Below are 21,500 nucleotides of genomic sequence, written 5' to 3'. Positions count from 1 at the left end.
CAGGGAGATCCTGGTAGGCAGTACATGATTGGTGTGCAGAGGCAGCCACCTCCCAGATTTTCAGTGCTGCACAGCTTGTCCTCTGCTGTCAAAGCTCACATCGCCCTCGGGGTCGGACTCTTGGTGCTTGGAAGGGGGGAGGGGGCAAAATAGAGTTGTACGGGCCCGCATTGTGCAGAAAGTCAAATGATGTTGCTGTGCCCAGTACTTTTGCAACCACCGGAATCTGCTTTTGAGCATCCTATTCACTGATCTACAACAAAATCTTTAGGAATGCTTTTTATTAAGCTTGGCCTCGGTACAATATAGCATCCATTGGGGTTGCGAAGAATTGGTGTGCAACCATGGCTTCAGGGGCTAGACGCTGTCACCTGCACACAACAGTGAGATGGTATCCGACATGAATGTTTCATAACCTTTTGTTTTGTTCAAAAGCACATCAAGACTAGATAGAGGCGTTCTGTGCTAATGCAGCCTCTACTTGGAGCCAGTAATTTCATAACATCCCAAAAAGCCTGCATTGTATAAAAAAAAATATTAAAAAAACAAAACAAAAAAAAAAAAAAACAGATGATGAGATATTTTACTTGCCTTGCACAATACCAAAAATTATACCTTCAGGGCACGGGGGAAGGAACACAAAACGAAGACAGACACAGTGCTACTCACAACTGAACTTTATTTTCGTTGTCATTCAATATATATACCGGTGCCAACAAAAGCAAGTGAAGAAAGATATACAAATACACATTGTTAAAAGATTAAAATTATGAGATCACTCATCACACCATCTTAAACAGTCATCCGTGGTTGAGGAACAGTAATTCTTTTTCCGACAAAGAAGCACGAAACCTTTTTCCTGAAGAAGCACAAACTTGCTTCGTTGAGTGCGTAGAAGAGGTCGTTCATTCCGTCCTATCGTGTGGGCGTCTACTATGTGGGTCAGACGGGCCGCTGCCTCAATGAACGTTTGAGGGAGCACCGATACAACGTAGATACCTTCGTATCAGGGCATCTCGGTGTGCATTGCCGAGATTGTGGCTGCACTCTACTCTTTTCTGACTGTGTTGTACTAAACAAAAACGAAAACAAGATCACACGAGAAATACTTGAGGCCCAAGAAATTGATAGACTGGGGCTACAGTGTGTGCGTGTGGGCGGAAGGGGGGGGGGGGGGGGGGTTCACCCTTTGTACCTTTGTCGGAAAAAGAATTACTGTTCCTAAACCAGGGATGGCTAGTCCGAGATGGTGTGATGAGTGATGTCACAATTTTAGCCTTTTAACAATGTGTATTTATATATCTTTCTTAACTTGTTTTTGTTGGCGCCGGTATATATATTGAATGACCGCGAAAATAAAGTTTAGTTTTAAGTAGCGCTGTGTCTGTGTCTTCCTTTCTGCCCGGTAAGGGGAATCGGTGGCCGAGTGGGCTTTAAGTGGGCTAGCGCACACCAGCTCGGAGCACGTGGAGCGAAAGCTCGCGCTGCAGAACCCAGGATCCTGGGTTCAATCCCCGCCCCTGCCCTTTTCGATCTGGATGAGCATGGTACCGGCGTGCGGTCGTGTATCACTACTGCGTGATGCACGTTTAAGACCCCTGGCTAGCGGTTGTACTGCACTGGCTAAATCTCTCATCCACAGCTAGGAGACTCGTCGCCCGTTGAGGCAGACCAAGTTCTAGGCTGTATAAACATACACACAACCCATTTTTTTTTCTGTCCGCTGTCCTGTTGCGTTTTTTTAACCATTATGACTCACCAACTTGCCCAACACTCCACCGTCTTCAGCTCAACACCAATTTAGTTTCCCCGCTAACTGTAGCGGGGAAAATGACGTCACATGACTTGGTGTCACGTCACCCATGAACACATTCAGTTTCTAAGCTAGATTTAGCGCGAAAATTGACGTCACGTGATCTCAACACTAATTCAATTTCCCGCTAAATTTAGCGGGGCGGTTACGCCGACGGTGACGCCGACGCCGCAAAATGCGGAGACGAGCTCCTAAAAACTCCGTCTTTAAAAGAAAAAAAAAGAAAAAACAGGCGGTTGCCAGGTGCATGTTTTAACACTTGACACTCTTTTCAAGCGTCACTCGACAGGACGACACGTTTATGGCTATTCAAAACAAGAACCAACGGAAGTGTTTCTATTTTATTTTACTGCAGAATGAGCATTTGTGTTTCTATACACGTTTCGTGCTTCATATATATCCTGATCGATAAAAGTTTTTGTATATCTTCTTTTCACTTCTTATTCAAACAGCCGCTGTCAAGCCGCACATTTCGCTAGTGACGCTCTGAACGAAGGGTCAGCAACCCTAGGCCGTCTGAACGCCTTCGTCTAACCCTCCACAATCGTGGGTCGGATGTGGTTTTTAGGATGGACACCTATTTGGTCCTTCAGTCGCTATCTTCTCCAGTCAGAAAGTATCGAACTAAATAATGCATCCAGTAGTTTTCTTCTTTTTTTTATGGTTACAGGTGTTGGCGAAGCTTTGCAGTGGATCCCGTGTGTGTTCTGTGTAGGCCCGTCGTGGCCCGCTAAATTTAGCGGGAAAAATAAGCTTCTAAATTTAGCAGGAATTTAGTGTCGCCTGACGTCGACGCCACAGTGTCACATGAACATCGTCCTTTAAATTTAGCGAACAGTGTTCTGTGTTCATCTGTTAACTGCGGCTTTCGCCACAGTTAATTTCCAGAACACGGCAAAAAAGCGGGAAAATTTGGAATAATGTCTTAAAGGTATACGTATAAATGTCGGTTAAAAACAAAACTGCAATTGTGTTTTTATTTGATCTATGGTGCAAATGGCGCCGACAGAAACGAGGATGAAAGAAGAGACGGGACAGGACCAAGCGCTGAAGAACAACTGGAAGAATAAGAACACAGAAAACACCTACGAATCTGGGTATGTTTGTTTGCGCGGGTCCTAGTACACGTGTCATTGACAGTTTGTGGTGGTATTCTACGATGACATTCGTTCTTTCGCTTCTTGGTGACTCCAAAAGGGCGTGGAGTCGCAACGTTTGTGGCAGGTTAAAAGCGTTCACGGGAAGCGCCTCCCACCACTTTCCGCTTTAGCGCAGGTAACAACTGGAGAGGAGGCGACGTCCTCTCTGGCGTTGGCTCTGCTCAAGTGGAAAGGGGTGAGAGTAGCTTCCCCTGAACTTTTAACCTTTCGCGGCCATAATTACGTAAAAAAAAAAAAAAAAAGATAGCGCTAAAAGAGGGTAAAAAAAGAGCGCTTTGTGTGCTTCTCTACCTTGTCCTCAAATTTTCCGTTTTCTTTTTAGTCTTTTTTTTTGTGACTATTTTTGTTGTTTTTGTTTCGCAAAGTCACGAGAGAAAGTCAGATCTGTCGGATGACACGTGGTTTAAGCTATAAAACTGATAATCGAATTATAGTTTCAACAAAAAACTCCGCCCCCTGAGCTCTAAGGAAATGCCGGTCTCTATACGTATACTCAAGTCAAGGCCACCCGCATGAAACGAAACATTGCTGCAGTTGTGCATACGTGATAAGAAGTGGGAATAAGAAATATATATTTTGTTGACATCGAATTAAAAAGCCATCCCAGCATTCTTTAACCGCCAGCGCAATATCCCGCCGCTGCACTTACCAGTTGTATTCGTGAGATGAGATTCGAAAGTTTTTTCATACTTTTGAAAACGATATCCGATCACGATGCGATGAATACGCAAAGGCGACGGCAGCCATCGAACGATCTCCTAAGATCGCCCACTGATGAGCTCACAGTGAAAGCGAATGTTGCGGGCCTCGTTCATCAAGTCTGGCGTTGCATAAGGCGGTAAAAAATCATCGTGTCCACGGGCGTATTGGAAAGTTTTAGTAAAGTGTTCCGATGACCCAGATAACGGCACCCGATGACAATACGATGAGCGCGCCAAGGGTGTGGGCGAAGTCTCGGGCTATGAGTGATGAGACCGATATGCTTAACCTCCCTCCTATACGTTATCGACATAATAAATAGGTGCTACCGACGTCGACGCTCTCTAGCGACAGCATATGGAGAAAAAGTGTCACGATGAGTGCAATCCTGACGACCACAGACGGCACGTTAACAAGGGCTTTCGCTGCAGGTGGCAAACGCACCTGCCACTCGGGAGTCACCTTTGTTGCTGCCGAAGAGCAACAATCGCAACAACACAAATAGCGCTATACGGACGAGGACAAGAGAGAAGAAGTGAACGGGACGAGCGTTAAGAATGGTTACTGATGAAAACGGCGGGGCGTCTCTTTGGGGTGCTCAGCCTCCAGCACGCGCTGGTTGCCTTCCGCCGTGCACTGATTATGCATACGTGAGCACGCTCGAGGTACACGACACGCCCGAGTGTTATCGAAGGTAGGAACAAGGTGGCGCTGGATGCGGGACAACTGAAAGTTCCTGTCTGATTGGTCCCATCAGCTCCTACAGCGTCGGCTGCGTCTGGAATTAAGGTGAAACGAAGTATGCATAGCTTGCACGCGTGGCGTCAATCCACCCTTCTTTCTGGTAGCCAGAAGCGTCTCGTTAACGCAATGGAAGTATGGTGCCTGGAGCGCGTCTTCGACTGGTGTGTCTAGCGTCCTATGCCGCCCATACACATCAAAAGTGGTCCCGAAGTCGCAACAAATGACGTCACAGGAGTCGGAGTGCCATGCTGTTGGATGTCACGATCCTGGCGGTTGGTCGTAGAAATACTAACGAGAAGCTGCGAGTAGCTCGAGCGAACGCGAGTGTCGCTGTCGTCACGGCGTCCCAACTTCTGACTGCTCAAGCTTCCGTGGACTGCCACACTGGAGAGCAACCTGCAGCAGAACAGGCGTCTGCAACATACACCACAGCTGTTGAAACGCCGCCAGGATCGCGACCGGCGACAGCATGACGCTTGTGTGACGTCATCAGGCGGAGATCGAGGGACCTCTTTTTTGGACGCGGTAAACACCAGTCGGATACGCGTTCCAGGCACCATAGCTGAAGGTATACGCTTTCCCGCGCGCGTCTCCTCAGTATGTCTGGTCAAGTGACGTCAGATCAGGTGCTACTCTGACGAAGCACGGTAACGGATTGGCACTTCCTGCTCTTCACACGATAAGCGAGGACGTTTTCTAACAAAATAATACAACTGAAAAAATAGGACGAACCTTCTTAGGCGTACAACACCGGAACCTGGCAGTGCCTTTCATTGACTTCACATTGTGGGCATAAACGCATTACCAAAAAAATAATAATAATTAGAAAGAAAGACACAAATAAACAAACCCGTAACTGGAAACGCAACGGCTTAACTACGTCTTTTGGAATAACGGCGGCAATGGCCTCCTCGCCCTCGTTCTGAAATTGTCTGAATTACAGACGTTTGGTCGATTGTTCCGATGCCTCCGATAACGATACCCAATAACGATAGGATGCATGCGCAAAGGCGTCGGCGGGGTGTCGTGTGTCGCTATCGGAGTCATCGGAACGATATACTAAAATTCCGTACAGTCGCGGGCAGGCGTATACGAGCACAGCTCAATCAGCAAAAGCTGGCGACATGTACTGTCAAGTACGAATAAAATGCGAACAGTGGAGCGCGTTGGCCTACAATACGTGCCGTGTAAAACACGACAGGGAACTGATAAAACTACATGGAGTTTGCCCCATGGAGTTTTATCAGTTCATATATCATGTGCATATATATCCTCCACTGCGCGCAGGAGAGGAGGTTGCCTCCTCTCCAGCGTCCGCTCTACTGAAGTGGAAAGAGGTGGGAGGAGTGACCGCTAAACTGTTATGTATCGAAGGTCACGCGCTCTGCGTAACCTTCGATACGTACCCGATAGTATATGTCGCATCCAGAGAGGTCAGTGCATTCCCTGCACCTGATGTCTTCTTGCAAGCGATACGGGTCAACCTGTACCCGGTAAGGAATATGTAAACTGGCGCTGTGGCCGTGGCGAGCCGCACAAGGTTCACGGCAAAGCCGGAGAGACCACTCCTCGTCTCGCCCCGTGACGTGCTCCATGACGAAACCACTGGATGCTACCAATCCCGTTCGCGAGAGGGGTGGAAAGGAGGTTGAGGATAGGCCTGCGTGGAGTCGGGCGGCGCGGCGTCGCCGTGGTCCCAGACTCGCGCCTGTTACTTGTAACATGTATTTGTTTACAACTACAAATTACAGGGCCTCAATTGATTACCGTTACAAATTAGTTTCGCTGAAAAGTAACTCATTACTTTACTCGTTACGTTACACGTTACTTTCACTTACTTTTCCCGCACACTTATCAAGAAAAAATGAAACAATTTTGATATTTTCAAGAATGTTCTGCGATACTACTTTCCATTTCTCATACGCCCGTATTATGCTAGTCCTTATAAAAATAAAATAGCGTATTTAATAAAAAAAGAACGTAGGTGCCATCCGTTCACCTGTAAGCTGACAAGGCAGGGAAAGCAGGGAAATCAGTGACTCGATTTACGTACAACTACAAAAACCTTTTCGCCGAACCACTGTTTGTAGGGGTTGAGGACACGTCAAGCTGCTCTATAGCAGCTTTTTTTCCTCCACCTCCCCCATCTTCGATGGAAAATAAAGGAATTATTATTATTATTATTAACCACACTCGTCATCCCGCTATAGCCTACGGGGACCAGAAAAAAATCGCTGGAAATTCTGAAGACAAAGCTAGCTGTGCGCATGCTCCGTAGCAGCGTCTACCTCCGCTAGGAGAAAGAGAGGGAATAAAATTTATTACACCACTTTATTTATTTTCATCACACTTTATTACACGACAAAGATAAAAACAACGCATACACATGGGCGTTTCTTGATCTTTGTTTTTCGCATATTTGTACACGCCTTGTACCTTTTTCAGTGGTTCTATAGACCTTTTCCACAAGGGCGCCGCCATCTTGAATTGTCGTCACTTCCAGTATGGGCGAAAACATTACTTAGCCGTCACCACGCCAATAAAAGACATTTAGGATATAAGCCTAACCGTCACACATTCTCGTTTTGGCTCCCCTCTATTTTTTTACTAGTTACAGGTTGAAACGTTTTACTATTTTGTCGTCGCCCATACTGGAAGTGACGACAACTCAAGATGGCGGCGCTCCCGTGGAAAATGTCTATACTCTGTTTCACGATAACTCGGCGAACTGTGGAAGCGAAGCACATGACCCGACGACGCGGGAGCGTTTGTGTCACGACGCCAAATGAGAGGCCCTGAGGAACCGGCTGGCGTCTGCTTGCAAAGGGCCGTCTGCTCCAAAACCAAAAAACTTCGGATGAATGAACGTCCACCGCAGCAACATTTCCGTGCGCTAGAATAGCGAGCACTTCGGGAACAGTTCACGAGACAACGCTCAATTTAGCCGCGATTCTGTGACGGGTCCTAATGGCAGGGCACAGTGCGATGTTTTGAGCGGAAACGGCCGATTACACGGCTGCGATCGCCGACGATCGCCAACGGCCACGGCGCTACAAGGAGAAAAAAACTCGGAAGCGGATACAAATGTTGCGTCACTTTTTTGGTTTATAATAATAATAATAATCTTTATTTTGGGGTGCCCAAAAACAACCACATTGGTCTTCTTATTGGTGCACCAACACAACAAGCAAAATGAGCAAGCAAGTACATAGGCTCTAAACATTTACTAAAAAAAAAATGAAATAAAATAAAACATCCAAGACAAACATAATGCTAAGGGGCTAGAATAATATCATTTAAATCGCGACGGTACATTGAAATTGATGCAGATATATCAAGGTGGGTAGAGCGAAGGTATGATATCATGACTCAATCCGTATGAGAGGTGAGGTGTTACACGGCGAGCGAACATCAAAACAAACGAAGTGTCTAGTTACTCGGAATGGAATATGAAAGTTCACTTTTGCAAGGAGTTGAGCCGAATCAACAGCACCATTCGCAACCTTGTGCAGAAAAATTAAATCACGAACAGTCCTCCTTTTAGACAATAGAGAAAGAGATAACATTTTCATTATATATTCATACCTATAATAAAAGCGCCGCTCAAAGTATCTATCATAAACGATCCGGACAAGGCTTTTCTCAACATTTCCTATGCTCATAGCCTGTGTGTTAGAAATCGAGTTCCATACAACAGAAGCAAACTCCAGTCGTGACCTCACTAAAGAGTTAAAAAGGTTAACCATTGAATGAGGGTTTCTAAAATTACGCGTCAAACGAGAAATTACCCCTAACGCTCTAAAAGCATTGCCCACGACCAATGACACACGATTTCTAAAAGATAAAGCACTGTCAAAACACACACCAAGGTCCTTTAAGATTGATACACGCTGTATAGGCGATCCATCGAGATAATAAGTAAAATCAAAAACAGAATGCCTACGGCAAAAAGAAATCACTTTTGTTTTTTTGGGGGTTTAACAGCAGTTGATTAGTTGTACACCACTGAAGAACGCTGGTAACGTCACCTTGCAGGACATCGCAATCTTTAAGACTATTAATGCTTTTGAACAACTTAAGGTCATCAGCAAAAAGAAGTAGTTCGGAACTGTTTACGCAAGACACAATATCATTTATGAAGATCAAGAACAAAAGAGGGCCCAGTATTGATCCCTGGGGAACTCCGGACGACGAAAAAAAATTTTCAGAGAAACAGTCACCAATCCGAACAGAGTTTGGGCGCAGTGACAGATAGCTGTCAAACCATTCGCATAATTCAAGACACACTCCATATGAAGACAGTTTACGCAAGAGTAATTTATGGCTCACTTTGTCGAACGCTTTAGACATATCAAAATATATTGAGTCGACTTGTCCTCTGTTAGCCACAACTGGGGCAGAAAAGTCTAAAAATATACATAAATTAGTCTCGACTGACCGATCACTCAAAAAACCATGCTGCAATGAAGTTATTTTTTGTCGGAAATAAAATAGCATTCTCTTACGGATGACAAGCTCGAAAACTTTCGAAAAGCCACAAAGCAAGGAAATTGGGCGATAATTTGTAACAAGGGACGCATCGCCATTTTTTAGAGCCGGAACGACCACCGATCTTTTCCAAAGAGACGGAAATGTACTCGAACTAAGAGAAAGATTGAAGATATGCTTTAGAATCAGAACGAACAGTTCACTGCATCCTTTGATGATAAAACTTGGTATCCCATCCGCGCCACTGGAAAACTTCGGTTTCAGCTTTTTAATCGCTTCGGTGATTTCAGCTGAATCAACACGCACTGAAGACAAAAAATCATGACAGTATAGGAAATTGTCACCAGGGTGATAAGATTGGTTATCGAAAGAAAAACAATTTTTAAAACAATCAGCGAACATATTTGCAACCTCAGCGGGTGCAGATTGATAACAAGGAGCATTATCTGACCCATCACGCAGGCAGATAGTGCGACTAGCCTCACGTGCATGAAGTTTCACAAACTTCCAAAACGTCTTCGGTCGACGATTTACACTATTTTCAACGTTGTCTTGATGTAGACATTTATCACGCTTGAACAGTTTTTTCACTAAGGAACGATATATGCAAAATTTGGCGTACCAAAGATCAGAACCGGTATTTTTATAAAGTCGGTCAATGTGATCCTTTTTTCTTAGGTTAAGCCTTAATTCTTTAGAAAACCAGTTAGGAAATATCGACGGCTTGTTGTAGCACTTAGGAATAACTTTCTCGATGGCACTTTTTACAACTGTAGTAAGCGTTTCGGTGGCAAGATCAACATTTGACATAGAAAGAACACAACCCCAATCAAAATGTTCGATGTGTCTATAAAGACTTAAATAGTCACCTTTAGAAAAGCAGTAGTTTGATGAGTTACACGGAACTCTCGCTTTGTACGGGAGAGAAAACTCAACAGTAAAAGGTGGATGGAAACCATCAATTTGAACCAAAGGATTCACAGCACGCTTTAGACTTAAAATTGGCATGTTACAAAGAGCAAGATCTAAAACATTTCCGGCCTTATTTACGATCGTATTGTGTTGCTGAAGACCGCAGAAGTTTATAAAAGATAACAAAGAATGCACCTTGGTACACGTGTTTGTGTTGCTTTAACCGTTTCCACAAACCAATCAACACCCGGTAGATTAAAATCGCCGTAGATTTGAACACGACACTTTTCTAAATTATTCTGCTTACTAATTGCATCAAAATGCTCGATAAAAACTGTTTGGTCTGAAAGGGGTGGGAAGTAATAGGTACCTATTAGGTAATTGAAGCCATCACTGGCCTTAATTTCAACCCAAACACATTCAGAATAGGATTCGAGGTCAAATCTTCGATGCGAGACAAGGGAAAATTCAACCGCTATAAGGACACCCCCGCCTAGCTTCTGTCCTGTACAGGAGTACTCTCTATCTCGGCGATATACATTGTACTTATGGCAAAAATGATTTTCATCTGGAATCCCATTACAAAGCCACGTTTTAGAAAGACAAATGATATCGTCTTTGGAAACAATTAAATTCAACATGAACTCGTCGGCCTTCGTACGTAGGCCCCGTACGTTTTGATAAAACACTTTAACCTTGTTCACCATCTTCATTTCCTACTGGATTGACACTCATAACACGAGAGGTGTCGAGTCGTCCGAAAAACTGATGAAAGATGCTGCCCTCCGGCCACACTTCAGAATTGTTGATTACATTGAAGACGGACTCATTGCATGACAAGTGAAAAGAAGAGTATGAATCAAACTTTGTCATCATTTTTGAGCAAATGACCTGTTTTCCGTTTAAAAAGGGTTCCACTAGCGCGTCAACATCGGCGACAGTCGTGTCAGGATGAAGCCTAGATAGAAAGAGCGCTAAACGGCGTTCCGGTCGAGGAACAGCAGTCACCTTGTTAGGTCTGGCGGTTCCAAGTGACGGCTTGGTTCGTCGTCGTGGTCCAACCGTCGTAAAGCCGTCCTCATCGGCAATCCCGTGAGCAGCATTCCCAGACCGCAATTCCGGGTTCACGCCGGCGGGAGTCAGACGAGCCACTGGGTTGGAAGGCAAATTCTGTGAGGAGCAGGGACGGCGCCAAAGGGAGACGAGGGGAGGCACTCACTTGATCGAACGACGTTTTAGCGAACGCCCACGTTTCGCCGAACGACACTTTAGCGAATAGTCGGACGCCGCGAAGCGGCGTTTTCGGGTGGGCCAAGTGGGTTCATATTGTTGTAATGAGCTGCCGCAGAGTGTCGCCGCGAAGCGGCGTAAAGCGCAGCGCGACGGATGGGTTAACGCGCGCCCCCGTTATTCGCTAAAACGTTCATTCGCTCAAATGTGGCTGTTCGCTAAAATGTCATTCGCTCTTGTGATATGGACCCCCCCCCCCCCCCCCCCCTTCACCCTAATTTTCGCGCGCAGACCCACGTGGTTCGTCATTTTCGTGTTCAAACAGAAAAACGGAAAAAAAGTCCAGTTGTTGTTTTCTTCTTTTTTTTTTTTTTTTTTTAGCCGTTTACGGATTACGCCGCAGTTTGACTGCCCCTTTATTTGGCGAGAAAAAGTCGTGGTGGAAAAAAGGGAGTTTTAGTAGACCGTGTTTCCCCCTCTGCTAACCCTGCGCAACGACGAAACCGCCACTGCGCCTGCGTGCCGATGGCCTTGACTGTAGAGTTCCGGGTAGCGTAGGGACTTAGAGGAGGAGGAAACACGGTCTACTAAAACCCCCCAATGAAAGATAACGCACGCTGTTGATTTGGCGGGGGATAGAGTAATAGTTGTGTTTACAGAATCAATGTCACCCCGGTGAGAAGAAACATTTCTTTTTTCATTCATTCGAGCCAAAAAGGGACGTTTACGCAAGCGCCACAATTTTTGCCAATAAATGTATGGACTCGTCTAGAACCCCGGTTCTGATCCCTAAGCAAGGCAACCCACCTCGTATTTGTGACACAATTTAAGAACACCCGAAACATAATTATCGGCCTTCAGTATACCTTTGTTTATTCCTAATTTTTAATACTTAGAGTTTACGTAAGCGTCTGAAAATGAATGAGCAAAACGCATCAAATATTTTCCCGGTCATGCCGAGCAATATTTGAATACTACTCAGTTTTGTCGCCAGCAAAATTGAGTGAATTTGAACTGTATACACTACACAGTATCACGATTGAAAGATTCTAATACGCCATATCAGGGGTGCGTAGCACCAAAAATGTAGTGGCGTAAAGCGGGTTTCACATGCAACGATTTTGGCCCTGAAGCGGCGCGATTTCTGCCGTTGCGGCGCTCGTGCCGCAGAATTGCTGGTGCTGGCCAGAGCGCCGCGACGGCAGAAATCGCGCCGCTCTAGGGCCAAAACCGCTTCATGTGAACTAGGCTTAAGTCATGGCGAGCGGCACAGCGAGCCTTGCTTGCGCAACATGTCGCGCGACACCAAACGCGGGTCAGAGCTTCGTTTGTTCCCGCGCTCTATGCGTAAGCTGGTTCAAACAGCCCCGTTTTTTTTACGTCACGTTACGTTACGTTGCGTTACGTTACGAAAGATTATGTCTGCTTACGCTGCAAGTCACCGGGACACGCGAAATTCGAGACACGAATGTTTCGGTTAAACGTAAAAAAACGTTGCTTGACATTACGCGGAAGTCAAGCTCGCTGTGCCGCTCGCCATAACTCATGGCAAACGTAATCCCGGTACACGAGGTACCGGGAATACGTTTGTTTTCTCGCTTTTTTTTAAACCTGATTTTTCTTGGAGTGCGTGTTCTAGCCGCTCTAACTGGACTGCTGCAGACCCGCTTCGCTCCCGTCTCGGGCCGCGTAATTGACTCGTTTGAACTCATTTGCATAAGTATCTTATCTTATCCCCTGTACGGAGCTGCACTTGGTTGTCACCCAGAGGAGGACGCGCGGACCGGAGTGTCTGGTTGACGCGGAAGAAAGGGTTCCTTTGGCTCCGACCCTTTCTCGCTCACAATCTCGCTGGGAATTTGCTGAAGCGGTTGTGAGATAAGCCTATCAGCAACGAAATGCGTATGATAACGGGCCTCCAGACGTTAGCGACGGCACAAATGAGGCGCTCTCATCTGATTAGCGCTAACTTTAACTATAAAAATACTTACCAAGCTGCCGTAAACACTTGATAACGCTTTTCTACTGCTTGTCCTAGGGCCAGTCTGCTGTTAGTTTGACATCTCATTGGGGAGCTTGTCTAGAAAATGTTGTGTTCCGGAGCTTCGAGTATCAAAGACAGTGGTGGAAACTTACGCCAATCGTAATGCGCAGACGAAGCTACAGCTGCTATTTATGCCTTAAGCTGCGATACGTAGAAAATGTAAAAACACACGAGTATGAACACAGACTACAATCTTAATGGAAGTATTCACGCAGTTCAGATTTGTAAAAACATAAGAGTAGGAGTGATCATACATGTAATGTATCTCGTACACATTATCGTTCGTATTTATTATATTGCAGAATATCAGTTTACCGACAATAATTCTTTATTTAAACACTACTTAAAACTAAAAGGATATCTACCTAGACCTAGAATAACATTAAAAAAAAAGCCAAGTATCAAAGCGAAAACGATTATTACATAAAATACGTGCACGAAAAATTGCTACATTTCTACGTTTCACATATCAAGTGAAATGTAACATGATTTTTAAGACTTTTTCTGATAACACATATCACACAATTTGGAAATGTATAAGGGCGAATCAGATATTTTCCCCACTTTTTGTAGGTAAAACTACGTACACAAATATTACGTCATCAGCTTCTTTAATAAATATGATCGCTCAGCAAAAATATTAAAAAGATAAGAATGCGACAAACAATCAGTGAGTGAGTAGAAATGCACAAATAATCGAAAGAATGAAAGGCAAGCTCACTCCTTCCAAAGTATTTCTAGCCTTAAACGTATACATACACGCAGTGTTTTTTTTTTGTTTGTTTTCCTGAAATTGCCTATTCATCAATTCGTAAAAAAGCATTTTAACAACAACGTGTATGAGTTACATTTCATTAATTGAGTTTTTGGGGGTCTTCCACTGTATGTTGTAGGCAACTGTCGCGCACGCATTTCTTTTTAATTGTTTTGTATATCTCAACATAATATTTCGAGCACTTATAAAATTAATTCTTAAAAATTATTTTGTCTACGCATTTTCTATTAGGACTACACATGTATCACAAATAAACGAATAAAATCTACAAATGCTTCAGATTCAGACCAGCATGAAAATCTACACCAAATATAACATTATTAAGTGCTCAAAATTGCTGACTTGTATACTAAACAACGAAGTGTTTAGTATTAATGTAGCAGTTGATTTCTTCATACCCAAGCCAGGCGCTAAAAATGGCGACTCTTGCCACATTAAATACTCAAACACGTGCTGTGTGGCCGTGTTAATATTTAATTGACAGAATCCGGTCGCGACACTGCACAACAACAATTCGCCTCGCTAACAGCGGCAAGCACGTGGGTAGGTAACAAAAAGCGGCCTCTTACAGCTTTCCAATACTTCCGACTCACATCCTTGAAGACATCCGCATCACATGTCAAGCCTTTTGAGAAGCATGCATAAGATATAGTCAAGCGCTTGAATTTCCTATCAAATGCTCGACAAGGGCATAACAGAGTACGCCAGTTTTGTGAATGAACTGAGTACACCGGCATTCTTTTTTGACGTGAAAGCTCACGATACAGCCCTCAATGGTCTTAGCTTCCCGGCTGTGAAATGTCACAGATGCGTGCTCGGTCTGTTGGGTACGGGCTCGCACCTGCTGGGAGAGCAACGTTCCCAGCTGTTACGTCGACACGTCAGCGAAAACGCTTGTCTATGACGTTTGTTTCTAAACAAACAGGTATTATGGAGACTACGGTACAATTGAGCCGACGTTTTTTTGCATAAAAGCAATTTTTTTCACTGGTTTGGGGTATGAAGTAGCATTTTTCGAATCATCTCGGTACTCGTAATGGGTAGAAAAAAATGCAGTCTTTCAAGGTTAGACGTCTCCGGCGTGGTCTAGTGGCTAGGATATCTGGCTTTCACCCAGAAGGCCCGGGTTCGATTCCCGGCGTCGGAAATATTCGGTCTCATGGTGTAATGGTTAGCACTCTGGACTTTGAATCCAGCGATCCGAGTTCAAATCTCGGTGAGACCTCTTTTGATTCAGGGAGCTTTGTTAATATTGCTCTTGACGAAATAGATTTTTTTTTTATACTTACGATGGACTTGTAGGCCTGAATTTACGTCGTTTCATCGTAGACATCCCCGGAAGTCGGTTTGCCCAAATGCCGCTCAATATTAATTAATTAATTAATTAAATAATTAACCTCTAAAGGTCTACAAGGGGCATGAAGTAGACGAGGGGGGTGCATAGGATGTCATCATAGTCGCACAATGTTTTAATTGCATTAAAATATAAAATGAAACAATCACGCTAACAGAGCTCAATAGTGCGTAACATGGTGCATGGTCACGCACACCGGCATGTATTAAGTTCTAATTAATTTAAAAGTAATACAGAAGAAATGTGTACAAGTGCTACCAATAAAGAAGGTACATAAAAAACCTTACAGTAAAGACTTACTCTGCGATGATGAAATTAACAAGTGGAAATATGAAGGCACCAAGCGTACACACGCTACTTAAAAAAAGAAAACAAAATAGATGTCATGATAAAGAGCCACGTAACAATGAAACAAACGTGTCATGGTTTGTTGTCTGTGCGATTTCGCTTGTCAACTCATTCCAGCCGACTATGGCCTGCAGAAGTGGGGAAAATTTATACAAGTCAGTTTTTGCGAAGGCAATATGAACTTTGTTGGGGTGATCATCACGAGGAAAGATGCGGGGGGGGGGGGGGGGGGGGGGTAACGTTATTATAGTGAAATCCAGTTGAAGAGTCAAAGAGCTTATGAAAATGCTATAGCCTAGCAAGATATCTTCTCTGCTGAAGTGTTTGTAAGCCAATTGAGGCTTTACGTTGTGTGACGTTTACAGGTGTGTATTCTTTTAGTATGAATCGAATTGCCCTGTTTCGAAGAGATTATAGCCTGTCATTTAAATACTTTTGGTGCGGGTTCCAAATTATAGATGCATACTCTATCTTTGGCCTAATCAGAGCAGTGTATGCTAGCAGTTTCGTTTCTGTTGTTGCCATGTACAAATGTCGTCTCATAAATCCTAAAGATTGATTTGCTCTTTTAAGAATGCGGTCTATATGATTGTTTCATGAAAGATTGATTAGGACTTAGATGAACACCCAGACGATCCTAGTATTTTCATATTTTCTTTCTTTTTTATTTGTTCATGCTCATCCCCAACTAATCGCCCTCTTTCTTCGTCCTTGAGCCAGTTACGTGGGCATCCATTTGCCAAATTTTCGGTCTCAATTTTAGTGTCTTTTTAAAAAAAAAAAAACAATTGAATTTCGCACAAATCTGGTGTTGGTTCGGCCCCTCGCCAAAACTTTGGTTCATCTCATTGCACAGTTGTTCACAGTTGTTCAAATAACGTAGTGTTGAACTAAAAGCGCTTTGCCTTCAAATATATATATATATATATTAATTTCAGGCTTATTTTTTAAAAATTTTCTTGCTATTTTTATAAATATTGTTAGGAATGGGTTCGCGCTGAGGTTCGGCAGACACACGTACATGGACAGGCTTCTGTAAGCTACGGATATTTATTCGTTGTATTAATATTAACCGAAAATTTTTTATATCCAAAGCTCAAATTCTTTAAATTACTTCGAGTGTTTCGTCATATTTATAAAAAATATTCATACATTAGCATATATAGCCTAGAGATGATATGTCTTGGACCGGATTTAGCTCATGGCGCACCGATTAACGGTCTCAGCTTCTGGCCATGAAGACATATTGATGCCTTTCGAATCTTGGAACCTCGCATGTACTGCGAAAATACTAATACTTTAAAGGACGACCTGCTGTTGTAAACCATAAAATAATGTGACAAACAAATCAAAGTTCAGTGAATCTTCTTGAGTTCCCCGCAGTGTCGATTCTGCGTCCAGTGGCAGTTATATGGTCCTTCGAGGTTCGTTGTGAAGTTGCTTATTTCAACCTCGCTGAAGAAGGGCGTACGAGTTGGATTTTACGTTAAATAAGCGGTAATGGTAAGCTGAGTGAACACAATAGCGTGTTGGTGAATGCAATTCTAACAGAAAGATGAACGTTCACAACGAATAATTCATACAGATCACTCGTCCTGAGAGGATTCAACTTTTCCACAACTTGTCCTTAATTTTTATGTGTATATTTAGTTTATTTATGAGATATCTAAAATGTTTATCAACGCGGCTATACAGCTGCGTTGATAAACCTTTTAAAGAACCCCTGGAAAGAAAACAATTTTTGAAACGGTCTAAGATACACGTGTCAAAAAAAAAAAATTACGGAAAAAAAAATTGACGGCGAGAGATTTATTTCAAATACTGCGCGCGAAGTCCAAGACATCACGGGTCATTCCGGAATGACCACCTCGGTCGTGAAGGCCAAGCGGATCCAGCTCTCCTCCACGCTCCCGAAATGTCGAGAGAGAAAACAAGTGGAAAGGAGGTGAAGGCCGACTAAATCGCGTCTCGCGCCGTCAATATTGCTCTATTTTTTTTTTTCGCTTAAAATGTATTTAATGACACTCGGTTACAAGTAAAGAAGGCAAGAGAAGCTCCCTCCTCCCACAAGCGTGATGCGCCCCTTTCAAATCCCTCCGCAGTCGAAAGAATAGTTCAGTAAAAACGCCCCCTTGTTCCGCTTCAATGGATAGATATTGGCTACAAAGCGATGCCAACTTGCCTCCAGTGCTCTTCAATCTGTGTTGTCACGTGACACGACCCTCCGGAGTAACTCGGGTTCATTTGGGTAAGATTTGGAACACAGCCCAGGTTGCCCCGAGATGACAATGTATGCAGACGACACAAATGTATTTTTTTCTGGTTTAACAAAAAAGAGTGCAGAAAAATTAGTCAATGAATATCTTACAAAACTATCCGAATGGTTACAAATAAAAATATTTAAGCCTCAATACCAGTAAAACTAAATATCTTATATTTAAGCCAACGGCGAACCGACATGACAGCATTGTAAACATCAAATTTGAAGGCACGGTACTGGAGCAGGGGGTTGAACAAAAATTTCTAAATGTTCGGTTCACTGAGGACCTTTCTTGGAGTACGCGCGTCAACAAACTAAAAGCCGACTTGTCCCGAGTTACTGGCATTATTTATAAAATTCCAAATCTGATTCTTGCCTGGCTTAAACTAACGTTATATTACTCCCTATTTTATTCTAGGATCAGTTACGGCATCATGGTGTGAAGTACAACTACAGCTACAAACTACAATAAACTAATTATTTTGCAAACAAAAAAAAATACTACGGACATGTGAAAATTATGAAGAAGGACTTCAAGAACGCAGCCATTCTTTATGAAGTATAATATTCTCAAGGCAAATCAAATTTATTTTTTCAAACTCTCGGAATGAATACATAGAAATAGACTCCACTCGACGCCCCATTAACAGTTCTAATCCATACTTATTACGAACCCAAAGCGAAAAACGCAATACGTATAAGAACAAACTATGGCCGACAAGCATCCCATTTTCAGATCACTAAAAGGCTTAATAGAACAGATATAAACATAAACTTTGATCAGCCGTTTGGTGGTTTCAAACATTTTTGCAGAAAGATGCTTGTGGCGAGTGATGTAGCATTTTCTTTAATAATATATATTTTTAGGTGCAACAACATTGTTTGATTTTTGCCCTACAGTATTCAAGAATTTGCATAGCAGTATCTGTTTCGCCTTCTGCAAATTTTGTTATTTGCGCATTAACAGTACGCAGACGTTTTTATCTTCAAATAATTGTTTGACCTGTTTTGTATACGTTTCATTTCGTGTTTGTTCCTGACACTATCATTTATGTTCTCTGTTCATAGCCTGTTTTATTTCGTTACAGCGGTTATTTTGTTGGTTTCGTTGAAACTTTTGTTGCTCCTATGTTGAACTGTACGAGAGGGGGGGAGGGGGGGGGGGGGCAGAGGCTATGTCAGGCATCGTGCCTTTATCTCTGCCCCCTCTGCGGAAACAAATACGCAAAACATACGTTGTGATAGGAAATCGGGGGAAATTGTGTCGGTTGTCTCCTTTTCTGGCAGTGTCGTATTGACATGATCAGACGGAAGCGGACAGCGTCATAGAGGGTCTGCATATGTGAGCAGCGACACGAACCTATAAACTGTGAATGTGTGCCAACTTTGGCAAGCTGACTGCGGGCGCGTGAGCAGCTCTGGTGACGGCGGGCCGGGAGAGCCGGATGAACTCAGGGGTTAAATCGGACATTCTGCCAAGCAGCCGTTTCTTTTGGGACCTTTTCGAAGCAGGCTTGAGAGACCTCAATAAACCTCTTCATAATATATATATATATATGTGTGTGTGTGTGTACGTGTGTGTGTGTAGATAGATAGATATATATAGTGCTACCAGCCTCTGCTGCGTCGCGCGATGACAGTTCAGCAGAGGTTGGTTGCACTATCTCTCCACGGGGCGCGGTGCCGCCGAGACCGAGATGCGCTCCAATAGCAAACCGAAACTTAAAACCCGTCGAATTTGTGCGGTTTTTCAGAAAGCCGTAAAATGCTTCGCATTCCTTCTATCGTTCTGCAATTTGTTGATTTAGTGTATTTTGACGATGCTGAGCAATTTTCTAATTGAAAACATGCCCTTAAGCACAATATTAAAAAAGTTAATTATGCAAAAATAATTAACAACCAAATTATCCCGGACTTTAAAATTTTTTTCTAAAGGGGCCCTGTCCCGGGACCAAAACGACACAAGCCTTTTTTTATTGCGATAAGTAGTTTTCGAAGGAGCGATTTGGCCTGAGTTTTCTGAAACACCCTGTATATTGAGATCTCACCGCGTCTCGAAAATCAGAACCCGCGAAAAATAAGTAGTTTACAATATATATATATATATATATATATATATATATATATATATATATATATATATATATATATATATATATATATATATATATATATATATATATATCCTGTATCCGCCGTTCATTTTGGCTTTCGGCGGGTTCGTAAAACTTTGATTCTTCGGATTAAGTAGGTTTCATTGATCTACATATGTTCTTTTATATATATATATATATATATATATATATATATATATATATATATATATATATATATATATATATATATATATATATATATAAACGAATACTCCTTGAGCAGGTACAAGGCTGGGGCTAGATAAGAGATGGAAAAAATGCGCGGGCGACTTACCGAAACCCCTAGCCTTCTACCTGCTCTGTGAGTGGTAACTTTAGTGCACTACTACGCTTCCCACGCGCTGAAAGTCTTTCTGAAAATGACTGATTTAGGGGTTTTGGACGACGCTCAGCAAGTTTCTGATTGAAACCATATGTCTATTTTCACAGTTATTTAGTAAATCTTACTTAATTAGCCGACTTATCGTAAAGATCAACCACCCACAAATGTCCCCCTGGGCGTATAACTCACTCGCACAAACCACATAAGAGTAGCTTTCATGCCTCTTTTGAAAAGAAATCTGCGAGGAAAAAAAAAAAAGAAAAACACCCTGTACACACACACACACACACACACATATATATATATATATGTGTGCGTGTGTGTATGTGTGTTAGCTTATATGGTTTTTTCGTTTAGAGGCAGAAACAAATAAATAAAAAAGGTTTTTGAGGGGAGAATTAAGGCACACTTTTTTTTTATGTGGAGCACCGTGCAATAGTTCATTTTGATTTTGTATAGAGTGCTAGTATCTATTCAAATGCTGTGCACAATTTTCTAATTTAAAAGAATAGAAAAAATCCCCAATGCATTTGTTTTAGGAGCCTTTAGAATATTGTTTTGTTTTTAATTTGAAGAAACACAAATAAATATTTTAATTTCATATAGATACTAGCACTCTACAAAAATTGCAATTAAACTGAAAGATTCTAAGTACAAAAAGGAACTGAGTACATAAACCGTGAAAACGACCCAAAGTTGCAATATGAAAAAAAAAAAAAAAAAATCATTTGAAAGCAAAAAAAAAAAAAATATATATGCATACTCTTTTAATATCGGCCGCAATTACATGACATATGTCTATAACATAGGTGGAATGTCTAGGAATCATCCAGGGTAATTGAAACCATAACAAACCGCATGTTGTAAATTTTCTTTGCATTCTGTGCCAGTGGCGTCGCTAAGGTCAGCGGTGAGCGCTGCAGCAATCCTCCCCCATCCGGGTGCCACGGGTTGCTGCAGCGCTCACAGCGACGTGACTTCCGGCAACCTTTTCTCCCTCCCCTGTATTTCTTCTTCCTCCGCAGTTCAGTTTCAAATTCGGTTTCGAGCAGGTGCGTTTTCTTTTTTAACTTTATTAAAAATATATGTGACGCAGTAGCAAAGTATTGACTGGGTAGTCTTCTTACACCGTAATAAATCGCCTAGCAAAAAATTAAAAAAAAAAGAGGGGTGTTAGTGTTTAGTTTTACTAGGG

At 42.8% G+C, this 21,500-nt stretch overlaps 1 long non-coding RNA gene and 2 other non-coding genes across 3 annotated transcripts; 2 read left to right on the top strand and 1 right to left on the bottom strand.

Moving 5' to 3' along the window:
• Nucleotides 1-264: 264 nt before the first annotated feature.
• On the bottom strand, nt 265-10,984 carry LOC120836661. The gene is made up of 2 exons (XR_005714711.2): nt 10,825-10,984; nt 265-371 (listed from the first exon to the last, which is right to left on the bottom strand). It is a non-coding gene; the product is annotated as an uncharacterized LOC120836661 (long non-coding RNA).
• A 3,956-nt stretch (nt 10,985-14,940) lies between these two features.
• On the top strand, nt 14,941-15,012 carry Trnae-uuc. The gene has a single exon. It is a non-coding gene; the product is annotated as a tRNA-Glu (tRNA).
• A 6-nt stretch (nt 15,013-15,018) lies between these two features.
• On the top strand, nt 15,019-15,090 carry Trnaq-uug. The gene has a single exon. It is a non-coding gene; the product is annotated as a tRNA-Gln (tRNA).
• The last annotated feature ends 6,410 nt before the right edge of the window (nt 15,091-21,500 follow it).

This window comes from Ixodes scapularis, unplaced genomic scaffold (genome assembly GCF_016920785.2).
Source record: "Ixodes scapularis isolate PalLabHiFi unplaced genomic scaffold, ASM1692078v2 PGA_scaffold3__209_contigs__length_174095766, whole genome shotgun sequence".
NCBI classification, from domain to species: domain Eukaryota; kingdom Metazoa; phylum Arthropoda; class Arachnida; order Ixodida; family Ixodidae; genus Ixodes; species Ixodes scapularis.
Note: the sequence above shows the minus strand (reverse complement) of the source record. Positions and strands in the feature narration are given on the sequence as shown.